The sequence below is a fragment of the Aptenodytes patagonicus genome, chromosome 1 (genome assembly GCF_965638725.1).
Source record: "Aptenodytes patagonicus chromosome 1, bAptPat1.pri.cur, whole genome shotgun sequence".
NCBI classification, from domain to species: Eukaryota; Metazoa; Chordata; class Aves; order Sphenisciformes; family Spheniscidae; genus Aptenodytes; species Aptenodytes patagonicus.
Window position 1 is genome coordinate 113,909,417 of NC_134949.1, and position 16,501 is coordinate 113,925,917.

Below are 16,501 nucleotides of genomic sequence, written 5' to 3' on the forward strand. Positions count from 1 at the left end.
TCTCCTTTTCTATTCTCCCAAAGATGCCATACAGCCAGCATTTGGCAACACGAAAATGCCCATGACTAAATGAACTTTGCAAAAGGAATATAATCAGCACTAAACACTACAAGATGGAAATATCGCATCCTACATTGTAGGCATAAAGAATATTTTTCCACTGTCTACCTCACCATATACAGAGGCACAAGTTGCCATAAGCCATAATTAATTCAGTTCTTTTTAGGCATGAAAATTGTTTTGATTTTAAATACTTTCAGCTTAGGGCATTCTAAATATCTAGGAAACCTCCTGGGGATTTCTGTTAGCCACAGACACCAACGGGAACAACATTTGTGGATACTTGTAATACAATACATTGCCAAATAAATACATGGCCTTCTTAAATCAAAAATCTATTTGACATTCCTTCCAGTTCATATGATTTCCAAGGATTAAGAAACCAGTGCTTGCCCAGTGTGCCATCTGCAGTTCCATTACAGGTATTTTGAAAAACCATTTACATTTCCTTTTCATGAATTTAACCAAGTAAGTTGAAGTTCTGACAATCGTTACATGCCAGTCCCCAAACACTATGTTCATTTTGTCTTCCACTGGTAATAGAGACCCACAAAAGGGTCTCTCTTTCCATCATAACTAATTAGTAGCTCTGTTTTTTGTATAAGACAAAAAAGCTTGTACATTATGTATAATGTATATTGCTATACATTAAAGCTTGATGTATAGCAATATACCAGTTTTAGTGCAGTAGAAGAAACACATCAATAAAACAAGGACAGTAAATCCAAGACTCAACTTTCTACACTGAGGTTTTTTTTCTTGTTTGTGCTTAGAGGTCTAAGGTCTTGGTCTGATACTCTGCAGATTATATTATGTAGAATGAAGAAGCGCATGAAAGTTATTTCATATTATTTTGTACTCATCAATCAGGACTTATCTGAGGATTAGATTTAAGTATAATAAGAATAATTCACTTTGAATTTACCAATTATTCCAGTATTTAATCATACATTGTTTCAGTTCAAAAAGTATACGTTTGCTCGAGGGAGTTCGTAGGCAACCATGAACTGCTTAAATATTTGGTAAAAAAATGTAAGAAAACCAACTTTTCATTTTTTTCAATATTTTTAATAAAATAATTAACTTGAATAATTTTATCCACTACATTCCACAGAAAGATTCTAAATTCTTTCAACACTGATAATATGCTATACTGTTGCTTTGAAATGTAATTTTTAAACAGCATCTATCTAATAATTTTATTACTGTCTATATGTAACATAAACATACAGTTAAACAATAATAAAATATATATAATTATGTGTAACAATATGTAATAAATATTATGTATTTAACAATAATATGAATTGTTAAACAACATACTTGTGTTGTTTCCCAAGAAGCAGCTTTGGTAAGAAAAATATTATATGAAGACATAAATCACAAGGGGAGGTAAAAACACTAATGAGACATTTCACTGTGTTTTCTACTACACAGTGAAAAAAACATTTCTGTGTTTTTGACAAGAGAGAAAGAAAAAAAAAGCAAACAATTCTGGCCTTATTTACCTCTTTTCTAGTATGGAAAAATCCTAATATATTTCCTATCTTACTGTATCCTATTTTGTTCTATTTCCTATCCAGAAATAGAACATTTATCCAAAACAAAACCATGAAATTACCTGGAAGAATTGGCACACACTACCTATCCAACAGGAGGGGAAAAAAGAAAATAGAATAATTGAAGGTAAAGCAACTTGCAGGTAGAGAAGATACCAGGATATATTTTCACAAAGTGTAAGTAGAGCAATAGTTATACTTTGAAAATACTTGAACTATCATACCAAAACAACCTTTTTTTTTCTGTGGGCCTATTTCTAACAGCTATGAAGAGGAGATAGCAAAGCTGAAAAGTACCAGTTCATTCATATGGGAATCATAACCTGCCTACCATGACTTAAAGGCTTTGATTTGTCAACAAACAAATTTTGGTTATCGCTCACAGGATAAAATAAGTCAGGCTCACATTTCATTTTAAAATAGATCTTTAAATTCGAGAGCCTCAAAGCATTTTGTGTGTTTCTCACAGTTTTTTGCCTTTTTTGGGATTATTTTAGGCCTATTCACTTTAAATTTTACTATGCACAACTTTGAAGCCACAAAGTACTGAGCTGTTCCTCTCCTCCTGCTTCCAATTAATTCTTGAAGCGCTTTGGCACTGCAATGCCCAGTAGCCCCATCAGGAAGAATCGACTAACATCAGTCAATCAAGTATCTCCAGATGTAATCTACAGAAATTAAACATAGAAAAGACAAGCTAAATCATAGACTATTTGGAATCTCCATATAATAAAGATGCTGAGAGAAGACAAGTTTTATTGGAAAACGGAATTAGACAGGATCTGAAATTTCAGATCAGAAAGAAAGGAGGACCAAGACGTAGCAGAGATCGTTCAGGAAATACAGCTTGGTGACAAGAGATACATCTGCTTTCTCTGAACAAATATTGATCCAGTAGGTTTTATGTTTGGGATGCCTCCAGTGCTGCTGAAGGTGTCACGTTTCAGGTGACTTGCAACAATGAAACCCTGACTAATTGCAGTTATTAAAGATATTAGCTTGTTTTTCCTTTTACGCGGTATTGAAGTTTCCCTGAGGACACATTCAAGACAGAAGATGTAGCGGTGACTCTACACTTCGGCCTTCGACTTCTGAAGTGCTCCAGTGAAGAATCTCATTTGTCAGCTGGGATTCCAGATACAAATGAAAAGTACCAGCAGCTACCAGACACGGGTGTAAATGTGTCAGTATGAAAGCCGTGCCAAAATGCCACACTGCTCATACACTGGCAGCTTTAAATACTGGAGTAATTTTTCTGCAGAGCCCCAGATTTGCAATCCATTTGCAAAAGAAGGAAGAAGGTTTGGCTGCCTTGGTTGGGTTGTTTGCTCACCACATTCAAGTTCAGAACAAACGTCTACATGGCAGGAAATAGCAACCGTGACACACCTGCTTCCATCCTTTGTTAAATTTTTTGAACGTAAAGCCAAAACAGAGGATTTCTCTAACTCTAAGGATCTATGAGTGTCTTTCAGAGACAACAAGTATTGTATAATCAGCATTTGTCTGAAATACTGAGACAAACACTACACAGACTTCCTGCTAAGCAAATATCTGCTGTTGCATTTAAAATGCATTTGGGTTTAATTGCAATTTATGTTTTCAAACTATTTTTGTTTACAACCTGCAAAACCAATTGCTGATTAAGGATATGTTCAAGTTCTGCATTCATTCTTTCTTTTTCATTTTTATTACAGGTAGATATTGAGAAATATATCTATAGCTATTCTGTAAAATAAGGCCAAAAAGCCTTTTTTACAGCGTTCTGTTGTTGTAAAATATTTACACTTCAGTAATCATCGGCTATATCTGCCCAGCTGTGCTACAGTAGGAGCCAAACCCAAACTGTCTGACAATCCACAGTACCTATGTATGTTGGGTCCGGTCTTGCTTTTGTTAGGAGACAGCCCATCAGGCAGGGAGCTTCTGCGCCAGGCAGCAGAACTGGATCAAATGTTCATAGATGAAACATAGACACAGCTACTGCAAGACACCTCATCTGCCACAGCCACCACCGGCAATCCTGAATTCATTCATCCAATGATTTTTTTTTTTTTTTTTTTTTTAACTTCTATTAGCACTGCAGAGCCCACACTAGCAAAACAAACCAGACTGCATTCGAATGTAGCTCACACATCGGGCACTGTTTGATAATTACATTCCAATGTCAGGGCCAAAGTAATTTTTATCCTGAGCAACCCCACTGGACTATAACCGAGGCCAGAGGGTACACACAATGATGTTGCATAGGTATAAATGAGGGCATTGTTTGACCTGCAGAAATCTTTATTAATGGTGCCGATTCACAAGGCAAAAGAACTTAGCAAGGCTATAATCCTAGCCTCAGCCTGTTCTGTTTGATGGTAGAAAATATAACTTATTATTCACGAATTGAGAAAAATTCATATGCAAGTCCTTCCGAGATAAGCTTATCCCCAACCCTACCCTTCCACACCATTGTCGGAGTATCCCACTTTGGACCGAGGCCACACTTCAAGCTTGGTTTTGTAACAAAAGCATCATCTCTTCTTATGATGGCTTTTGTCATGATAGTTAACTGCCTTCCACTCTCATTCAGCACATAAGAATTATTTTCCCTTTAAACAATTAGCATTAGTAAACAACTACATAGACATTTGACTGAAAGTGACTTTCAGACAAATTGTACAAAACCAGCGCATGTTAGACAAAAAAAATCAAACAAGAAGGCAAAACACTGTTGTTGCTGTTAGAGGGTCGAATACGTGGAGCAAAATCAAAGTTGGGTTATTCCTCTCTATCTGGCTGTCCTGTGCTGCAGGCTCAGTAAAGGTGGCATTATAAGCATGGCTGAATAAAACAATTTATAATAAGGTTTTTGCCTACAGCATTGTAAGGTTGTGTTATAGCAACACAGTAGGAAAAAATGTGATCTTTCATTGGTTTCACTCCAGTGACCAGAGGCCAGATGACAGTGGATAATCAGCGAGGGCTATAATTTATCATGCCACTGTAACGCGTAGCAGCTTCATAAGACAAGCCAGCACAGCAGCAGACCACCACCCAAGGAAGCAGAACAAGTTGGTCTCCAAGGCCCAGGTGTTCAAACAAGTGTGCATGCATTTGCACACATATGACAGAGTGTGTCAAATCTATGCTGAACATGCCTTGCTCAGAGGTTGAATGAAACAACTGGGAATTTGCATACATGTAAATATTTTGTTAAGGCACCTAAATTACATGAATAAATGCAATGCACTTCAGTACCTTCTCCTGGTACGCCAATTTTAATAAGGTCGTTGCCTATATGTTTAACAGCTAATAATTCTGCTCTTTCCCTCAGCACGGAAAATTCTGCTCTATGCAGACGCAGTTGCTCTGGCTTTGAACAACACACTACAGATATACCTAAAGGGAAGAAACTACCTTAAAAGTGAGAGATGCAGTGCCTTAACATGTACAATGCAAATGACTAGCAGTATTCTTGTATCTGAGAAGCGAGGTTTCACTACAGACCTATCCCTGAATACCAGAGGCCTCTAAACGTTACAATACCAAGGTTATGACCCAAAGCCTGTGCCTTCTGCAGTACATGCCAGTCCTGACAGCCACCGACCAAAAACCATCCAGACACATGGATGCTGACATGACCAGACCTTTCATCGCACACGCATCGAGGTGAATCGGAGCGATTTTACACTGCGAGCCGAATCCCGACATCTGTATGAGCTCTCCTTTGTGCAGGCCTGCAACAGGCTGCAAAGGATGCTCTAATTTGGTACTGGACCCTGCAGTACCACGCCAGCACGCCTCTCCCTTTTACGCTGTTTTATGAACAGCGGTACAAAGTCAGAAATGCTGAGCTTGGAACTTCTGAAGTTTCTGGTCAGTCAAAATCATCAGGTCATACCTGCGTGAGCATTTAATGGGAACAGCAGTACAGATGATCTGATGTCAGATTTAGGCAGAGGCAGGCCCTGCTCTCCCTCTGAGAGGTTGGGCGAATTGCACCTATTTATTGTGTTTCTTCAGCCTTTCCTTCCCCCTCTGCCGGGAGCCCCAAATCATTGTCCTGGCTGACAGCCTTGAAAACCACATGAAATCTATGAAAGCAAGTGGCATATGCTCACTGACTTCCATGAAATTTAGATCAATTGCACAACCTTCAGCTTAAAACTCAGTGTCATTTTCACTACTAATTGAACAATTCAAAGTCCATCCATCTGAGCTCATATTGAAAAAAAGCATTTTTTCTTGTCCAAGTAGAGTTAGCCTTATCAGATATGGCCCCCATAAAGCTTCCCTACATCCCTGAAATCAATCGTCATATGCCTGCTCCCAGCTTTCCCCACATCTGCCTTTAGCAATTTAAGTCTCATTCCCTCTGTGAAACAGGCAATAAATCACATCCATGGTATTGAGCAAAAAATAAATCATAAACTTTGAAAAACAACAGAATTTTGTAAAAGACTTCTAAGAGGTATTGTCTCTGATTTGTAAAGTAAGGGAAAATCAAGTGTTGGGAAAGGGTTTGTGTCTGTGCATGCGATGAAAGGGCTCCTTAAATAGGTCCCGGTAAGGTTCTTGTGCTTAAATGCACATACAGATGTGTCCTGAGGAAGCAAAGTCTGTCCTTACCTATCTTTGACTTTTAAATATAGCCTCAACTCTGTTTTTCTGACTTTTCTGTTTCTTCTCTACAAATGATAATGAAAAGGATTTCTTACTCCTTAATATACACACACATAAACACACCGTTGAAATAGCTTTCGGGTGATTTTAGCTGCCTGTGAGTTCTTTGACTTTTAAAGCTCTAAGAAAACTCCAATATGCATAATTAATCCCCAAAATGGAATAAACCTGTAGAGCAGTAATGTCTTTTAAACTTAAGTATAACTGGTCAGTGCTCCTCCTGCATGAAAACCCTGAAGCTCCACATTCTTGTTCCTTCAGAACACGAGACCATCAGAAACCCACATCCAAATATGCACAGACAGAATGACTTTCCATTGTCCTGACATTTCTTTAACAACTTTCATAAATAAAAAGTAGAGCGAGACCGTCAACGTTTCATACCATTGCTACGTTGCTACAGTGAATTTTTAAAGTTTGAGAGGAACCATCATATCCTTAAGCTTCATGAAGTGCACAGACTGTTGCTACAGATTTCTTCTAATTATGTTATCTTCTCATATATCTTCCTACGTCTTTTAAGACATTTGAAAATAAGAAATTATATAATACTTAAAATATATAATTCTGAAATTCATCTTCTTTCCCCAAAATATAAGAAGACAATTTTTATTAAAGGGCCACATATTTTACAGAAATTAGTATTTCAGGAAGATAGTTTGAAGTCAGGAACTAAACAGCAGAACACATTCTCCAAAGCAAACTTCTGCTTTGTGTTTCACAAAAAACCTCAAACATCAGGAAAAAATGTCTTTGCCTAAAAACACTTATGAAAAAATGAAAGTGGATTAATTTAATAAAATTAAATGGGGACTAAATCAGGCTGATATCAAGAAATATGTTACATCTACAGTATAGGTTATTTTATTTATATAATATGTATTTGATGTGGATCTAGTTTTCATTTTATACCTTCAGAAATACTGGAAGGAAAATACAATCTTTAATTTTACAATAAATAGTTTTGAGTTTGAGCACAATCTTTCAAAAGGAATTTGCTACTGTTATTCTGACTTAGCCACCCTTTTAAAATACTCTGTAAGGCTAAAGATAGAGGTGACAATTTTTCTAAGATTATTAAAAAATTAAAAAGCCAGTAGAGTACTATGCTTAAAAACTGTATTTGCATTTTATCTGTCACTGAATTTGCCCTAATCGTCCACTATTGTGATAATGTCTGAGTTGAATACTGTATGTCTGTATGTATGTTAGCACCCAGCAATTAACTCAGCAATAATTATATACTATTTCTGACCTCTTTGTGCAGCTGGCAGAAGGGGATTTTTTTTTTTCAATACATCTTCTGCAGCTTTAAGTAATTCAAAAAAGTAGAAAAACAGAGTTTAAGAACTATAGGAAACAATTATTAGCTTCGCCAATAATTCCTTATATACTTATAGACTTGGAGGATTCACATCTACATTGTGATTACATGCAGTAAGTTTGAATTATAACAGCGTTTCTCAATAACCTCTGTTCCTTTTACAGCTCATTGAACGACTGTATGATTTTAGAACTGATTCTGTGATATCCATGAATAACACTGATTTTTATTTTTTTTAAAGCAACTATTTATTAAATTCATTTCTATAAGTAGGCAGAGTACTTAAATGTTTTTAATCTTACACTGCACTAATCTTCACTAAAATACCTTTCTTCACTATAACGACATCAGATGACAGAGACCCAATGCTATCTACCTCAAGCAGTTGGCACAGGACTACGAAAATACAGGTAACACGTTTCTCAGCCCTGCATTGGTTCAGTCATTTACTTATTCCTCTGTTATTTTATCAGTTTCTCATATGAGAGATGTCCCATGATTAGAGATATTTATAAATGAAGAGATCTAATTTCTCCCACAGGTACACACGTGTAAGACTCGTCAAAGTTAAATGTCAAAAAGAATTAAAGATAAAACACTGATTCTAGCAAAATTGTAAAAATCTCTATATTTGCATCTCTTTATATGCAAGCCATGTGTAGTTCATTAACATTATATGTCAGCAAGGTTGCAGGTCAATTTAGAAATCCGATTGCAAATCAAGGGAAGACTACTTTCAGATGACATCTGGCTTGACCTTCAAACCCTAATAATCTAGAGCAAATCAGATCGTTAAATTATAAACCGAAATTAAGTTGATGATTAATAGAGTTCAGAAAATGAATTGCAATGGATAACTGGGCTTTATCCGGTCCATGGACTATTCATGAGGAGATCACAGCTTCGTGGGATTTCTTGATGCAATGCTTTTAACATCATCTTAAGCTTCTTCATCGATGGGTCCTCACAGAATCTGAAGTTCAGATGTGGTGAGAGCGCTCCTACTGCCACGGTACCTGTTTGCTGAGCAGAGGAGCAGGGAAGGACTTCTAACTCAGGTGCGTACCTGGGGAGTAATTGGGAGGCAATTCAGGTGTCAGTCTTAGACTGAGGAGAAGAAAGAAACACGTTCCCTTGCACCGGCAGTCAGACCCGTGTCGTGGCACAGTTTCAGACATCTCCATGGGTGGGACCTGTGAAGTACCTACTTGAACTGTGAGACCTACATACTGTAGATGAGATTTTCATCTCTGTTCCAGTGCTCCTCACGATGCATAAAAAACCCTTAAAACTTCTGTTTTCTGTGAGGAAGAGGATTTTGCTGTTCAAGTATGAGGGAACAAGTAGGCAATTCTAGGCAAGTCCCTAGGCTTCTCCTTTTCAAAGTAAGCACAAGTGAAATTAACAGAAACCTTGATCAATAGCCACACCAACCAGAATTTATAGTTACAACGTGGCATTCTGCTAACTTGTCAGCATTAGCAATAATCCTTTACAAGAGATTATTACTATACATCAAAGTATGGACAGCACTGTAAAATTACATGACCAAATTTTTGACATGATGATTCCACTTTCCATGGAAAAAACCCCCAACAACAAAACAACAAACCCACACATCATATTTTAGAGCAGACTGCGTAGCAGTCTGAGATAATAATGAACAAACTCTTACGCTGTACCTATAACACTTCCAGACACAAAGTCTGGATAACCTATATGTAAATAAAATAATACTACCATGTGGCTGCTTCAGAAAACAGAATGATGTAGAGTGAATAAAACACAAACTGTAAGTAGATGTTTCCTGTAGGCTTGTATTATGATAGTGGTAGAAATACTTCAATAAGTACAAAAATCTTGTCAGATTTTGGCTCTTAACTTGTATCGCTATCATAGCCGATGTCATTTTACTCCATATATTAATCTGTCTACATACTTATATAGCTTTTATCACTGAAGTACCTGCACAATTTCTAATCCTTTAAGGCTTCATTCTCACAACATGTGAAAGAATGGCCAGTTTACAAACAAACAGCAGAGACACAAACCAAGCTTGGAGACTTGAGCAGTTTGTAGCTGAACCCATAATTTAAAGGAGGATTTTTAGAAATCAATCCCCCTCATTAGCTGCAATGCATTTTACTGAAAGCCTACATGGCTTTCATTTAAGGACACAGATTAACAAGTACATGATAAACGCAAATCAGACTGTCAGGTCTATAATGAACAACTTAAGAGTTAGTTTATATTCCCTATGGGAGGTGACCTGTTTTAGGATACACGCTTTAGTTCAGCCCAGAGCCTGAGATATAATGATGTTGCCACCTTATCTTACACAGCAGAGTGCCCTAATTTCAGGAATATTTAGAGAAGCTTGCAGTGTTCAAACAATAGAAAACCTTTTAGAATGGTTAAACCAAGTCTGTGGTATCATCGTACTACAGTACGTATTATCAACATTTTTTAAATACGCAAGTTGCTGCAGCAATCCTAGAGGCTTAAAAGGGCCCATATACTGATTATTCCAATGAACAGATTTTAAGGCAAGAGGGGACTTTTAGAATCATCCCTCGTAGCAGTTTTGGTTATTTGTGAGTAGATGCTCGTTTGAAATACCAGCCACATGAGAAAGGACATAACTGGTGCTTGGTTCAACTGTTTCCAAGAAAATAATATACAAATACTGTTTTTTAGTGGTAGTTCATAGATTTTTCCATTTTACGGTTTGTTTTTGTGTAAATTCAAAGAATTTAAAACAACAATATAGGAGGAGTTAGGTTTACCAGAAAAAGTCTCCCATGGTTACAGACATACCAGGAGCGCACAGCAATAAAGCCTTATTTTCTGCCTCTGTGTCCTCTCACACAAACACTTATAAGGCAGGTATTGCAGTTAGCTGTGCAGCATCGGGGCTTCTCTCCAGAAACCTTCAAGACCTGCCAGAAGGGGCAGCAGGAGGCAGCAAGGGGAGGACGAGCACCGCATCCCCCCGCACTGCAGCCAGGCTGCTGCGGGGAAGGGACCGCTCCTCTTCCCAGGGCCGGCGGAGCTGCGCTTGCCCTGCCCTGCTCCAGTGGTCGCCTTTGACTTTAATACCTTATGGTTCATCACAACCCAGGAAGCAGAAAGGCCCTGCTTTTTAGAAACTTCGGCAAACCCTCCTCTACACAGCTAGTGGGTTAAGATTTAGCTGGGGAAGACTGCAATGGTACGTAGCAGCACACCGTTCCTTTCGCGCTGGACCAAACCTCCCATCCCTCCAACTATGAATTAAACTTTTCTCGAGAAAAACAAAGTAATCCAAGATCTCACATCTTCCTACTGTGTTTTGTAAGAATTATTCTAGCAAAGAGCATGAGACAGTATCTAAGCAAGGAAATACTCCGGTGTAAATTAACAAAAGTAGATGTTTGAAATGTCATAGGTATGCCTAGTATTACTCCTAAATGCTTTATGGCATCTATTAGTTTCAGAATTGTTCTACTTTTACAGCTTCCATCGGACAAAGACCTGAGTTCCCCTCAGTCTAGATCCATCTCTCTCATCAAAGAGCACTGTAAAAATCTTCTTTAGATTAAAAAGCATTCAACTGGTCTGGCAAAGCTGGGGTCTTGGAGTAAAGCAGCTAGGAAGGGAAAACTGCAATGTGAAAGTTTATTAAGGCTGGTTCTCTTGTATTTTGGCTTTCAATATGACAGGACACGCGCAGTCAATGCAGATATGCACATAGGACAGCACATACTGTGACTAAAACAGCTGTGTCTACGTACACTGGTGAATGGCAGAGTCTGATTGCAGAAAGCCATATTGTAGGTACTACTTCTGCATTTCATCCACAAGCTTAACTTTGGCACTAGCTGATCATGCATACAGTACCATTTTATTGTCTAAAATTGGATACGATAGCAATTTACAGTCAGAAGGAAATTATGAGGATGGCAGAGTAATCCCATCACTGAGTCAGCTGTGGCATGGATTTCTCTGCGCACATGTGGGTTTCCCTACATCTCCCCTCCCAAATAAATCGTTTTCCATTACCTTCTCCAAAATAGCAGGGTGGAAGAGAACATGACTCTTGATGGGCCTCTAGAAAACCACAGAAGGAAATCACAACACAGTGCATGGACTCCTTCACCTCCCTGGAGACCTTTAAATAATAGTCCACGGCTAAAATATCATAAGATGTAGTTTGGAGCAGACAGGTATGATAGATCAGGTAAACTGTTGTCACGTGTCAACCGTTCTAACCAATCAATCAAGAGGGTTTTTTATTCATATTTAAAGTAGAGGAATTTCAAAAGACATTTCTGTATTTTAATTATAATGGATCAAATACTACAGCATACATTTTATATATATATAAAAAATCATGTTTTCTTGTTGGGTATTTAGAGAATTTTTGAGGTATTAAAAATTTTCTCACCTATCAAAGATTAAATTTACTTTTTTAGAAATAATAGCAAAATCCCACACACAGAGTAATCCTATGTATCTTTGCCTAGACTTTTTATCTTTCTTTTCTTTCCCTTTTTTTTCTTTTCTGAGGGAAGGAGAGGAATTAACATTCTTTTAGAGTAAAAGTAGTTCAAATATTCTAAAATGCAAGCATTTCGATGACTGATAAACGTAAGGCACTTACGTATAGTGATACACACTAATATTTGACTTCACTATAAGTCTGAAAATGAATGCATATTTAAGTGAATATTCCTTAAAAGCCCACAAGAACACCAGGCCGTAACTGCCTAACTTAACACTAATCTTCTGTGTTAAAAGGCAAGAAATGAAAGTGGGTTTTACGAGCTTTGATAGTTCAGGGGAATACTGTGGTGCAAGGAAGCTAACAGCTGTCCCGCTCCGTCCCTTCCCTTCCCGCCGAGCAGCACTGAGGGCAATGAGCCGTACCAGGCTTGGATGTGCTCCCGGTTGACCCTACCAGGGCTGCGCTCGTGGGCAGCAGCAGCAGAGAACAGCCGAATGTGACTGCACGGCAGCCACGGGAGAAGGTGCTGAGGGCGAGATCTGGCTGCTGATTTAAGCACTCGCTCATGACAAGAATCCCAGGCAAAAATACAAGCAGGGAATTAAAATAAAGCAAGCCAAAGCGAAGCGAAGGCTTTCACCAGGTTAGATTTGGAAATCCTGAATTCCTCCGGAGTCAGCGCTAGCTGATACCAAGCCGTCTGTCCCAGGAAGTGTCCACTCACTATCAAATCCGAAAAGAACAGTAGCAACAAATGCAGCTAATAATGGATATAACCAAGACCTAATGGCACTGCATTTATTTAGCACTGATACCCATTATTAAACTGAAAATTTGTAATAAAGGAAAATTAAAAACATCCCATAAATGTCTAGATATCTTGCTTCTGCAGTTAGCAAAAACTTGCTGGGTACAGCATAGTTTATTTTAAACACAGATGAATTTATTTTTAAAAAATATGTTTCGTTTTCTGTTCCTATGCAGGGGATTACTTTAATGCACACGTTTTCCTATCAAGAAAAATCTGGAACCCTTAGTCTGTTAGCAATATATTTTAAATAACAGCAGGAATCATTATTATTTATACATACAGCAGTAATCACAGTTTAGCAACCCAGACCGGTGCTATATTGTGCAAAGCAGCAGCGAAACCAGAAAGACCAAGACTCTACCCCAAACCCTGGCAGTTTTCAACATTTGCATGAGAGGTCTAAATTAGGACCCTGGTAGCCCGAATTTCCTTTTGTAATCAACGGTGAGAGGAGGACCCCGCTGGGGCACTACTCAGATCTCCAGCAGGCTGAACTGCTCTGTGCAAGTCTCCGTGATCACGAGGCAGCAGCTCCCAAGCTGTTCTTCAGCGGGACAGCGTGCTTTTTGCCTTCTCTACGCTTGTACCATTTCCTTCTGTCCCCAAACTCCTGCTACCCTTTCAGCCCTGTTTTCTGACAAACTCCTTGCTCGGCACTGTCTTTCCAATGCCAGACCCACACCAGTCTGTCTTGCCCACCCATAAAAGCTTTAAGTTGTTATTTTCCCTGTTTCTTCTTCCTCTACCTTCCTACTGCTTCTTTTCTTACCTACAAGGGGTTATAACTGCATTTCTCATTTTAATTATTTACCCCGGACTAATTTACCCCCTGGCAGAAAGCTGCACCCCTCCGTCAAGCGTCCCCACCACGTGCCCCTGTGGAGCCGCAGGCTTTCGGTGGGGTGGCATGGCCCTCCGCAGGAGACCGGCACGGTTTCTCCGGATGTCTGGATGTGATACAACACTGCTAAGCCCTACAAAAAAGCACAGGCGTTGTTCAGAGGGCTGAACGAACAATGCGAGCATATGGCTCCTAATGCTAATTAATTATCCTATGGGTTAAGGGGGACACTGAAATCATAATGCTAAATGAGATTGGAAAGATACTTCCTGTGAGTTTAATTAGGGCAGTATCTCTCTGATTTCAAACAGCACAACGTAACTCCAGAGGACCCTTCCTACCCTCACAAAGGTCAAAGGCCGTAATTTAATCTGCCATAGTAAAATAATTAATACAAACATTAATGACGACTTCCTCAACAATGGGCTAAGCACAAATTCAACTTTATAAACAGCAACAATAAATCAGTTCAGACAGCTGAATCCTTCTCCTACAGAAGTATTACTTGTCTACACTGATTTTACACAGACGCTCATTAGTTTTGCTTCCAGGTAGGTTGGATTATCAACTGCTCTTTCTTTCCTTTGAACTGGTGAATACTTTTATTCAGCAGAATGAAAAGATTCAGTTATGCATGAATTATCCCAACTTTCAGTCACATCGCTTACTGCAATTAAACTACAACCAGAGTTGGTTTTTTTACATTCAAATTAACAGATCCCAAAGAAAGAGTTTTAACTGTGTCCCATGACTTGTTATTTATGAACTTTTCCATTTTTTTGTGTATTTTTTTGAATAGATTGCCTTTAATTCCCTACCAGTGAGATCATTTGAGGATAACCACACCCTCCAGAATGGCATTAAAGGTACAATGAGGTACGACTTTGTTCCAGAGAAGTAATGTTTGGATTTTGTGAAAAAGAGCAGCAGTTCATGTTTAAACGCTTATACCTCTTGTAGTGAAGTTGTTCCCATTTATTAAATGGTCACTGTCAGACAGAAAATCACATTAAGTTCAAGAACAATTGTAATTAGCATTGTCAATCAAAATGGTACAATAATAGGCACATTAACACAATAACATGTTGATGTATGAAGAAGTGAAGTTTTTGCTGCCTAAGGTAATGCTTTAGTCTGAAAAGAATAATTGCCAACTACTTCAAAGTGCTATAGTGAATTAAGTTTGTTTATAGCGTAATTAGAGAGTAAAAATGAAGATATGCGCGTACCAGATTTCAAATTGGTTATTTTCTACCTGCAGTGCTCAGAATTTTCAAATGCTTTCTGCAATGCATTGTATCTTATTATTTTCAGGCACTATATCAAGTTGCATCACGTCACATCCTGTTATATTAAACGAAGTAACAATTCTATTGAGTTCACCCTGAGGTATCACAATGCTAGAAACGTAAAGGAAAGAAAAATATACTCAGTGGAAGAGTTAATGAAATAAAACTTAAAAAAAAATAAAATTGTGGTTAACCAGCTTTCAAAGTGTAGGTTACATAATTAATTTAGTTTCTCGGTGCTAATTCTTTGATCTCATTCTCCCATTCTTTCCTCGGTATAAGAATGATGCAGAGAGGCCCAAGAGAAGGAGACACACACCACAAAGAAAAAACCGATGAGAACTGGAGGACTAAGTGCAAGATACTTTTTGAAAACCTGAGAGTTCTCTGCTAATTACTGTTTTCAAGAGTCCTTTTTAAAAAATAAGATTTCTTTGACAAATGAGACTCCTGGGTTATTACAGGGAGAATTCTTGCTGAAATCTGTTCCCTAGTCTTAGAACATCTTTCAAAAGTTTCTTTTTCTTTTCCTTTTGTAGCAGCTTTGAAGCAACTTTCTAGGCAGAAGAGACTGATATCTATAACCTACACAGTGTCCAAAGAGAGTTAATTATTTAAAGCCAGTACTTTGCATTAACCAGAAACGCAAGATTTCCATTAGCTTTAACTGTGAGGAGACATTAAAGAACCTGCATCTCTCTTCTCCACTAGAGTGAGAACATTTCAAAAACAACTAAAAAAAAGTCTGACAGATAGCAAAATCTCTTAAAGCGGTTATTTAAAAGTAAATGTTAGGTCAATATAATTAAGAGATTCAGCAGCAAATGCATCCTTAGCAATTTTTTAAAAATCAAATACCACCATTACCGAAAGAACGTGCTGTATAGTTTGTACATAAATAAGGAGCCTGAATCACTGCTTTTAATGCAATGGACAACGTAATCTTTACCATGACAATATAACTAGCATATCCTAACATGTAATAATATAGAAGTCAAGTCTAGTTTTGTTTTCAAGAGCAGTTTTATAACCCTATTATTTGTGGGACCTTGCACTTAAAGATCCACCTGGATCCCCACCCCTAACCATAAAGGTGTCTTAGAATCTATTGTTATCAAATGGAAAAAAGAAAAAGTGTGTGTGTGTGTATATATATATTTAAAAAATAAAAAAGAATGCAATGCCTTTTTAGAGGGGCTGGGAGATTCAGAACTGAAAGTGAAGGAAGTTAGCATGAAAATGAGTACCTGATTACTGAAACACTGCAATAGTCAGCAGCAGGCAGAAAGGAAGCTGTAGTGAAGGTTCAGCAGTTCTCCAGAGCGCAACCACAGCCACATTAATTTTGAAATCTTTTGAAATGCTATTCCACGTTCCCATGCAATCGAGCAGCAGTTGTGAAAACATCTTTCAATCATTTATAATAGCTTTAAAATTATATAGCACCTTTCATCTAAATG

The 16,501-nt window shown here is 38.0% G+C and overlaps 1 long non-coding RNA gene across 1 annotated transcript; it reads left to right on the top strand.

The window, feature by feature from the left end:
- Positions 1-8,535: 8,535 nt before the first annotated feature.
- On the top strand, positions 8,536-15,373 carry LOC143155882 (uncharacterized). Its single transcript, XR_012994493.1, has 3 exons — positions 8,536-8,672; positions 14,552-14,628; positions 15,324-15,373. It is a non-coding gene; the product is annotated as an uncharacterized LOC143155882 (long non-coding RNA).
- The last annotated feature ends 1,128 nt before the right edge of the window (positions 15,374-16,501 follow it).